The sequence below is a fragment of the Populus euphratica genome, unplaced genomic scaffold (assembly GCF_000495115.2).
Source record: "Populus euphratica unplaced genomic scaffold, PopEup_1.0 scaffold1320.1, whole genome shotgun sequence".
NCBI lineage: Eukaryota > Viridiplantae > Streptophyta > Magnoliopsida > Malpighiales > Salicaceae > Populus > Populus euphratica.
Genome location: NW_011501176.1, coordinates 12,828 through 23,767, shown reverse-complemented (window position 1 = coordinate 23,767; position 10,940 = coordinate 12,828). Strand labels below are relative to the sequence as shown.

The 10,940-nt window shown below is 32.5% G+C and overlaps 1 pseudogene; it reads left to right on the top strand.

Moving 5' to 3' along the window:
- The first annotated feature begins 247 nt into the window (after positions 1-247).
- LOC105117384 (rho GDP-dissociation inhibitor 1-like) lies at positions 248-2,180 on the top strand (annotated as a pseudogene).
- Positions 2,181-10,940: the final 8,760 nt, after the last annotated feature.

The window sequence follows — 10,940 nt, the reverse complement described above, 5'->3', positions numbered from 1 at the left end:
TATTTTTTAATATTAAAATAATATTATTTAAAAAAAATCATAAAATTAATTTAATCAATTCAATTGCCACAAATTTTAAATAGAACTTAACTCATACTAGAGTAAACATCAACCATAAAAGTGAAGTCGGGATTGATAAACATGAATTTTACATCTTACGTACAAACGTTTCACCATTGACAAGGACAAGAAAGTGTATATCGAAGAAAACTAAGATCAAAAGTACTAAAAACTAAGAGCTTATCCAAAGTCAAGACTGATAAAAACAGCTGGTTAAACCAATAATAACAATCAGAATCCTAAGCAGCTTTTTTTCATGTCTCAACCATGGTTTCCATTACAAAGAGTCAAAGGGTATCCATCATCCATCCAATCCTAGGCTGTCTTACTCTAACATCTCTGTCTCTGTCTCTCTCTGTACAATTTTTTTTTGTTTGTAATCAAAATCATGCACTAATTTTAAAGCACCCATCTCCTTGAATCGTGGTCTTCGTGGATCCTCCAAGTGCATGAGTGACCTTCACGATCTTGCCACCTCTCTTTTTTCTTTGCCATTGTTGCTTAGTTAAACACAATTTTAGGATCACCACATGACTGTTTCCTTTTCCTTTGTTTGAACTTCCCAAGAAGTAAACTCGTGCCCCTCTTCTCCTCTATCTCTGTTTCTTGGTTTTGCTAGTGTGTCTTTTTGTTGCTTGAAGGGTTGTGTTTTGTGTTTTTTTTTTTTCATGGATTTTGTCTTGTGTTTAGCTTTCTAAGATTCTTTGACCTTCTTTCTTTTGTTGGTTTCTGGTTTTTGGCCTCTTTTTTGTGTTCCTTTGCTTTTGGGGGCATTCTGTTTTGTTTTTTGTTCCATGAGGGAGACGCAGACGGAGAGATAGATACACAAGTGCCTGTTCCATCTAGTTCTTTTTGTTGCTGTTGATGTCTTTGGAGGTTGGTGTGGATTCAAATACTAACAGCATGGGTTTTGATGAGAAAAACAAACAGGAAGTTTCGGAGACAAAAGCGAAAACGAAAACACCTCCAAATGAAGAAGAACATAATGTTGATGAACCTAAAAGTGGTGGGATTACTAGAAAGATGAGTGAGAGTTCTCTTTATGCAACTGATCAAGAAGAAGAGGATGATGATGAATCTCATGAAAGGAAGATCGAGCTTGGTCCTCAATACACACTTAAAGAACAACTTGAGAAAGATAAGGTTTGTGTTTCTTTGTCTTTTCTCACTAGTTTCTTGTAATTGATTACAGTTCGATTTTTGCTTTATTTATGCCCATTTCTTTTATCTGTTTTATGGGGTTTGAGAATGTAGGATGATGAAAGCTTGAGGAGGTGGAAGGAGCAGCTCCTCGGGGCTGTGGATATTGAGGCTGTTGGAGGTAATGAGATCAATTAGCTTAGAAATTTTCAAAATGTGTTAATTTCAAGTATAGTTTAGTTTTCCTTGGCAATTACTGGTAACATTTTTGTTAATTAGGGGTTTGATTTTGGTTAAACACAAGTATAATTGTCAAATTATACTTTCTTTTTCCCAAACTTTATAGCATTTGTGTTTGATTTCATGTGTTCCTATGGTGTGTCATCATCTCCATTTATTCAAGTATACTATTTCATTGGTTGAGTCTGTAAATAGTTGAATTTTGGATTAAATTTCCTCCGTTAGCCTCTTGGATTCTTGGAAGCAATCTAATCAATTAATGGCAGATCAAGTTTGTTCAGATCTCTGACATTATCTTAATGGTTTTTTTAACCATGTAGAGACTCTGGAACCCGAAGTTAAAATCCTTAGCCTCGAAATCAAATCCCCTGGTAGACCTGATATTGTTCTTTCAGTTCCTGAGAATGGCAAGCCTAAAGGTTCTTGGTTCACCTTAAAAGAAGGTAGCCGCTATAGCCTGCAATTCACTTTTGAGGTTAAGAACAACATTGTTTCCGGCCTCAAATATAGTAACACAGTTTGGTAAACTGGTGTCAAGGGTAACAGTCTCTCCATCAATCTCTTACAAGCTCTCCCTATCTGGCATTCTTTTTATGTGTAATAATGAGTTTCCCTCGTGGTGATTTTTCATCACAGTTGATAGCTCGAAGGAGATGATCGGAACCTTTAGTCCTCAGCCAGAACCTTACACTCATGAAATGCCCGAAGAAACTACTCCATCTGGTATTTTTGCTAGTTGACACCAAATCAATCTAATATTGAATGTATTATATTGATGGCAATTTATTTAGCAACTCTTTTAACAAGATCTCTTTAAATTTAGTAAGAAAAGTTTTAATGATATTAAGTATGTCAATTGTCTTCTCTTCTTCCTTCTCATCAATTAGTGCCTTTATAATTAAGGCATAAACTTTCTCCATCCTTATAAATTTGGTTGCATTTTTTGTTATAAGCGAATAATTTACATCATATTTAGAAGCTTTAGAAGGTTAGAATAAGGTCTCTATTTCAAAGGTATAATCGTACAATTTATACCATCTTTAATAATCTTATGCAATTATTTCGACCCAAGTATCTAACATGTACATCATATTGCCAAGGTTTATCAAATATCAGATTGCATGCATACATATCTACTATATCATATTATATCTCATCCCTATACGAAAAGGCTTTATATAATGTTGTGTTACCTTTATTTCACCTATTGTCTTAATTTACCGAATATTGTATAGTTCAAGATGTGATTCCAATAAAAATTTTAATTTATCAACAACATGTTTGCTTATAATATTTTTACAACTATGACTATTAATAATCAAGTCAAACATGTTATAATTTATAGTACATCGAGTGCAAATTAACTTGTGCCACTACAACTCCTCGATAATCTTTGGTGTTAAAATTATATTTCTAATCCTATAGGCATGACTATCGTCTTCATGCTTATACAAATCTTCCTCATCCTTTCTATTAGGTTTGCACAACTACCCTTTGTTTTTGAGATTTTCTTATGTGTACCATCTTTTGATCAAGTTAACTGATTTATATAATCTATAATCATTGGAATGATACCCTAACTCTCCATATGTAAGACACTTTCTCACAATTAGTTTGTTGTGAGGATTACTTGGCTTGTTTATTTCATCTTATCTTTTTAAAGCTCTATTTGGTTTAGCAACATCTTGTATAATAAGTGATTGTTGCAAAATCTAAATTATCTTTCCCTTATCACCAATATTGAATTTACTCGTCATATTGTATAACCTTTTGAAATTATCAAATATGTTATTATTGCTAGCTCTTTCTTTCAGCAACATCTTATTCTTTAATGTTATATTATTTACTTTTATGAGCATAAATAACATTTGCACTGTAATTTTGTCTCAAGTTATTAGCCTCAACTCCTTCAAAATTCTCACAACTTGCAGTCCTATATATATAACCTATAAATTATATAATTGACTTAAAGACTGAATGTGAAAAGAAACTCGTTCTTCACATAAATATGGTAAACACATTATATAATTTAGAAGATAAATCTAACATACCATCACAAATTGATTTGGTCAAATAAAAAATAATAATTGACTGAGATGTTGAAGAGAACAAGTAAGGATCTATTAAAATGCTTATACATTTTATGATTCCACAAATATATTTATCTTTTAAGTATTTGTTATTTAAATGGAAACAACTCAAAATGAATCCTTAATGGATGATATTGTTTGATGCATGGTTTGAGAAATTTGGAATAACAAAAATAAAAATTTGAGGTTCCATAATCTAATTATTGACAAACATAATTAATTTATTTAAAATTGATTCGAGATCAATTTTGTCCGAGGCCATAAAATGCAACTATAATTAGAAAATTATAGAATAAGTATTGTGCTGCTACGTGAACAAAATTTAAATAATGTGTGAATACTTTCCAAAGCAGGACTATAATCACATAAGCTTGATGTTATTATTCTTTTTTATGATATAGCTTGTGTAATTTTGGTATGACTCTCATATATTTTTCATTAAAAAAAGCTAAATTGAAGAATATTGAGGTGTGGTCCAAGCACAAACTTGATAATGTCCTTAGGGACATTTATGTACAAAATATAGAATTTATTAAGCAAGAGGAAATCAAAAGGTTATTTGCTTCCTACATCAAAACACAACACAAAAAAGTTCAAGGCTCGACAACCAAGCATATTAATGGCTTGATTCCATATGCAAATCATATGTGACATTTAGTAAATTATCTTATAAATTCACTTTTACTTTTATCTTCAAAATTAAATTTAATAATTTAATAAAATTTTATTATATAAAAGTATCAAATCAAGAAAAAGCAAATAAGAAGTTTTATGGTGAATATTTTAGGTTTTATAATAAGTATTCCTAAGTTGTATTTTTGTTTCTATTATTAGTTTGTGAAAGTAACCAAATAATACTTTAATTATTTATAGGATAATTTCAAAACTTTGATGGTAGAAAAACATGGACCAGATTCATCAATTCATCCACTTTATAATTCTAGTACTTGGCTAGCTGCTACTTTTGATGGATTTTAAGGGAATCAAGTTAATGAATTGCTTATAACATATTATTCTTCCATGAGAAGCAAACTTGGTTTATGTATATTATGTGCATTGATTAGTACTTAAAAGTGCATTTTTATCATGATTTTATATCATCATTTTGCACTTGAAGTATCAATAACTCCTTAACTAAAGCATGTTTTATAATAATATATCTAATAATATAAGATACCTTTAATTTGTGCTAAATGTTCATTTTAAATGCAGGCCTATCACATAAATGAAAGGATTGATTGATGACTTTAAGAACTTAAATTGCAAGGGCAAAGAGATGACCAAAATTAGAAAAGAGATGTCGGTGCAATCCAAACCGGAACATTGTTCAGTAATTGGGTCATATCTAGAGCTATAGATCTCAGATTTAGGTTTACTTTATATGGATGAAAAGGTAAGACATAGGCCTACAACTTTCATATGGAGCCCAAGATCTAAAAAGGCCATTTTCAAGTCCAAATTAATGTAACAACAAAGAAGCTTGAAGCTGTCCTCCAGCCCGAGCACTGTTCAGTATTTTGGCCATATCTGGAGTTCTAGAAGTCCAAATGAGCTGAATTCTTCACACAAGAAATCTGAGACAATTGCCTACAACTTTTATGTTTTTGAGTGGATCCAATTTTGACGTTATCAATGATGTTTTGGGCAGACAAGAGAAAATAAGGATTGTCACCAAGTCAAGAGTTGGCTACCCACTCATCAATTAGTCATCAAATCAATAGTTCCCAATTTTGGCCTATAAAAGGAGGCATTTGCCATGCATTTAGGCATCTTGGTTTCCAAATCAAGATCATGTTCTTGCTTTCTCTCTTTGTATTTTTTATAATATTTATGCTTTGCTTTCATTAATATCAAGTTTATGCCTTTCATTTCCTTTCATTTACTTAGTTAACTTTTATCTTATTTTGTTTATTTATTTTTCTTTCTTTTATTATGTCTAGCTAAGTTTATTATGTCAAGGTAAAAATGTTACACTAATGGTGTAAGAATAAGTATAGTGTAAACTTAATATGGACTTTAATGTTTGATACTAACATGTTTTGTATTTGTTATCTTGTTCACTCTTTAATACTTTGCTTGTTAAATGACTAATCTTGATTTATGTTGTATAACACTTGGTACAACAAATACTTGATACTTTCATAGCCCATACTGTATGGTATAACCGACACCTGAGCTATGAAAGGAACTTGATTTGTTGTTAACATAAGTTATAATCATGAATGCTTGACGAGATTTACAAGTATTAGCATTAATCGAATAAGATGACTAATGTAATCATGTTAACAATCTATAATCTGATTGGAACCTCCTTTGTGTGTGGTTTCCAATTGAATAATAAGAGTTTATACTATACTTGTTTGACATACCATTAGTGGAACCTTTAACCTTGACATTTGTTTTTATCATTGTTTAATCCTTACGTTAATATTTCATCTCAAAGTTCTCATCAACTTCTTCTTCTTTATTATTATTATTATTGTTTAATCCTTACATTAATTTTCCATCTCCAAGTTCTCATCATTATTATTATTATTATTATTATTATTATTATTATTATTACTACTACTACTACTAGTACTATTATTATTATTATTATTGCTACTAATATTATTGTTGTTGTTGTTGTTACTATTGTTGTTGTTTATAATTATTGTTTATAATTTGTACAATTAACCTCCTTGTGGTTCGACTTAATTTGTACAATTAACCTCCCTGTGGTTCGACCCCGGTCTTGCCGGGTTATTTATTACTTCGACACTCCTGCACTTGGGAGAAGACATCAATCTTTTAGTCGTGTCAAGTTTTTAGCGACGTTGCCGGGGAGGTAAGTTTTGTATAAATTGTATTATTTAATTTATTTTCTCTTTTCACTTTTCTTATATATAACTTTGTTTCTTTTCTCTTGTTTCTTCTTCTTTTGTTTTCTTTTTCCTTTTATTCTATTTGTTTTCTTCCTCCTTCTTTTGCTTTCTTCTTCTTTTTTATTTTATTCCTACACGTGCATGAGAGTGTGGTCACGTACATCAAGTGGTAGACTTTGTAGGGTGTCCTCATGATTTTCAAAAAATATAGCCGAAGAAGATAATCAATCACTTCATAATGAGAATAATGAGAATAACCATGCTAGAACACTTAGAGACCACATGAATCCCACAAGAATAAGTGCACCATCATGCATAGTTTTTCCTCCCGATGCATCTCATTTTAATTTTAAACCAGGTATTATTCAACTTTTACCTTCTTTTCATGGCTTAGAATTGGAAAATCCATACTTGCATTTAAGGGAATTTGAGGAGGTTTGCAACACATATAATAATTTAAATTGTAGCATGAACACTATCAGATTAAAGCTTTTTCCTTTTTCATTAAAAGATAAAGCTAAAACATGGCTACAAAATTTGAGACCAAGATCCATTCGTGCTTAGGATGAAATGCAACAACAGTTTTTAAAAAAGTTTTTTCCATCTCACAGAAGAAACTCTTTCAAAAGACAAATCACTACTTTCACTCAAAAACCAGGAGAAACATTTTACCAATGTTGGGATAGGTATCGAGACTTGCTTAGTACTTGCCCTCATCATGGTTTTGAAACATGGAGATTGGTTTCACATTTCTATGAAGGGTTAACACCTAAAGATAGGCAAATGGTTGAATTGATGTGCAATGGAACTTTTGAAGATAAAGACCCTAATGAAGCAATGGAGTACTTAGACTTGTTAGCTGAAAATGCTCAAAATTGGGACACTGCGAGTACATATGAGGCAAAAATGCTCAAAATTGGGACACCGCGGGTACTTATGAGGCACCGAGTAAAACTCAACCTCATACATCTAGTGGAGGTATGTACAACCTTAGGGAAGATGATGACCTCCAAGCCAAGTTTGCATCTTTAGCTAGAAAACTCGAGGCACTAGAATTGAAAAGGAGTGCTCAATTTAAATCTATTGAAAACATTATATGTTAAATATGTGAAACAAATGAACACTCAACTAGTAACTGTCCAACCTTGCCTTCTTTTAAGGAATGTCTCCATGAATAAGCTCATACTTTAAACAGTTTCGATAGGCCCAATCATAACCCATATTTGCAAACATACAACCCTAGTTAAAGAAATCACCAAAATTTCAGTTGGAAGAGTGACAATGCAAAAACTTCACAACCACAGTTTCAAGCACACCATAATTTCTAAAATTATCATGGATATGTACCTCCTCATGCTCCACCTCCTACAAGAAATTTTGAGGAAACTTTGTATGCATTCATTGAAAAGCAAGAGACAATCAACAATCAACACTCAATTCACATGTGCTCTCAATTTTCAAGAGAAAGGTAAGTTTCCATCTCAACCACAACAAAATCCCAAAGGGCAATACAATGCAAATGCAAGTAGTTCTGGAAGTCAACACATGGATCAAGTCAAATCAGTCATCACTCTTCGCAGTGGTAAGGTTATTAAAAAACCCACTCTTGAACCTTATGAGAAAGATGATGAGTCAATCTCTAAGGGTAAGGAAGGGGTTGAATCTGAATATTACAAGGAAAAGACTGATTCCCTGCCAGCACTTCCATTTTCTCATGCCATGACCAATCAGGAAGACATCGATGATGAAAAAGGCACCGAAAGTGTTGATGCGGATCTTTTATCAAAAGTGACAATAGATTCGACACCCGACATCACACCAATCAATTATTATTTTCCTGATGAATCTCTACTTTCTCTTGGTTCAATGCCTTGGTTTGCTAAAAATATCAATTTTCTTGCTTCAGGATTTTTGCTAGCTCACTAGAGTACCGAAGACAAAAGAAAATTTTTGAGCAACGTGCAAAACTTTTATTGGGATGACCTTTACTTATTCAATTATCGTCCTAATCAAAGATGCTTTCCCGATAATGAGGTAAGTAATTTCATTAAATTTTGTCACTCTAAGGCACGTGGGGATCATTTCTCGTTAAAAAAGAGGACTGTAGAAATCTTACAAAGTGGATTTTACTGGCCCACCATATTCAAGGAGTCACATGCATTCTGCAAAAACTGTGAAAATTGTCAAAAGGTGGGATTTATTTCAAAACACAGAGAGTCTTTAGATAATCTTCTATTGACTCTTAAGTCTCATCATAGTCGAGATAAGTATCGTGCAATTCATGACTTATTAACCCATTTTCATAAAGAACATGCTTGACATAGTCTTGGGAATCTGACAAAAAAAAGACCTTGTTTGCTAGTTTTTAAGAAAACTAGATGGGAAGCCTATCCCCGACCCATAGAGGGCGTTTAAGCCGTTCTTAGACGTAAAACCAAGGGAAGATGTGAGCCACAATCACAACCACCTATACATACATTTTTTTTTTAAAGAGAAACAATAAAGAGAGAGAAAGAGAGAGAAAGAGTGTGTGTGAGACTCCAGCTGGCCTACATATTGGTGGTTTGATTAGCTTTTTAATTTCTCATCTATAAAATCCCCTCTTCCTTCCTTTCATTTCTACTCAACCCATACATTCAACAAATACAAAAGTGTGTAGAAATGGCAAGTTCCTCAGGTCATCATATAAGAAATATTTGTGTTTTCGGTGGATCTAGTCCTGGGAAAGAAAAGGAGTTTTTAGAATCAGCCAATCATCTTGGTCAAGTGCTAGCTGAGAGAAAGATTCATTTAGTGTATGAGGGAGGCAGTCTTGGGTTAATAGGAGGTGTGTCAATAGCTGCATTTTTAGGAGGTAGTCAAGTTTTGAGGGTCGTCCCCGAAGCTTTAGCACAAGGGGACATCATTGGAAAAACAATAGGAGAGGAACTTCAGGTCTCCATAATGTCGGCTCGAATGAATGCAATGTTTAACCATGATGATGCCTTCATTGCTTTACCAGGTGGTCTAGGTACATTGGAAGAGATCTTTCATATTTCCTCTTGGGCTCAACTGCACATTCACCATAAACCCATAGGTTTGTTAAATGTTAATGGTTATTATGATAAGTTGTTGTCTTTTCTTGATCATGCTGTGGAACATGAATTTCTAACATCTTTTGCACGACAAATCATAATCTCTACTGCTACTGCTGAACAATTAATTGACCAACTACAATCTTTCATTCCTGTAATTGATCCTTCCATGAGTCGCATAAATTGGTCAACTAAGGAAAGCCGTAAAAAGCTTACATTGGATTTGAGCCTTCATTTGTGAATCTTTGTGTCTTTTGGTTTTATTATTGTATTTTGTTGTTACTTTTATTTGTTTCCGTGTGTTTCAGGTTTGTTAGTGTTCGTTATTTCAGGTGATATCTTCTATACTCTATCTTTCTACCTTTAAACATTGAGGACAATGTCTCGTTTTGGTTGGGGGGAGAGGGTAGTAGTTGATAAAAAAAAAATTATTTTTCATTTCATAAAGCATGTACATAATTGTTGTTACTAGGATGGCAGAGTAAAGGACCTCTTCTGTTAAAGTGACTCTTGAGACGTATCTTAGTAACCATTCTTAACAAGGTCTATTATAATACTTCTTGAAATATTCAGATTTACAAACTCTCGCATTATTATCACTTAATTCTGCTCATATACTCGTTTAACATGTATTCTTAAACCTTAATTTTCACACACACACTTTAACATATGATTGTGGGTTGCACATTGGATTATTACATTATTTATGTTCTTTTGTTAAAGGTAACAACTAAAGGAAAGGGATTGTATATAATTAAAAAAAAAAGAAAAAAAAAAGAAAAAAAAATAAAAAATGATAATAATAAAAATGTAGATAAGTTTGGTTTCGTAGCCTCCCTAACCTAAGCAATTAAGCCCGAAGGGGTGTTTTAACACCTAATACCCTAAAGTCAACTGACTTGGGAGCTATTGGCTCAATGCTTGTTACATGGGTTGAGGAGAAAAGCTTAAGGAAATCAAACATTGCACTATCTACATATCAATATCTGCGACCCGAGTTACTAAGCTCGTAGGGGTGTGTTAACACCTAATGCCCTAAGACCAACTGGTCTGGTAGTCATTAGCTGAAAGCTCGTTACATGGGTTAAAGATGCATGGTGTTTTTAAATTATATGTATATTTTTTTAAAAAAAAAAAAACAAGAAGAAAAAAAAAAGACAAAAATAATAAACCCAACCCAAGGAAGTTAACCTTAAACATTAGAACAAAAATTTTGTTTTCTTCCAAGAAAAGCCCCATAATTATGTGTTGATACATTGAGCAAAAAAAAAGGTTTATGAATATCTTGTTAAGAGGTATTTAGCAGGTATATAAATTTAACGAGAGTTTGTTTATTAGGATAGATTAATGGAAGTTAAATGACGAATACCTTGCTTTGTGGAATTTGCAAAAAAAATTTCTATTTTAACGCTTTGATTACTAGGGACTAGTAATAAGCTAGTTGAGGGGTGTCATTAGTACTTAAAAGTGCA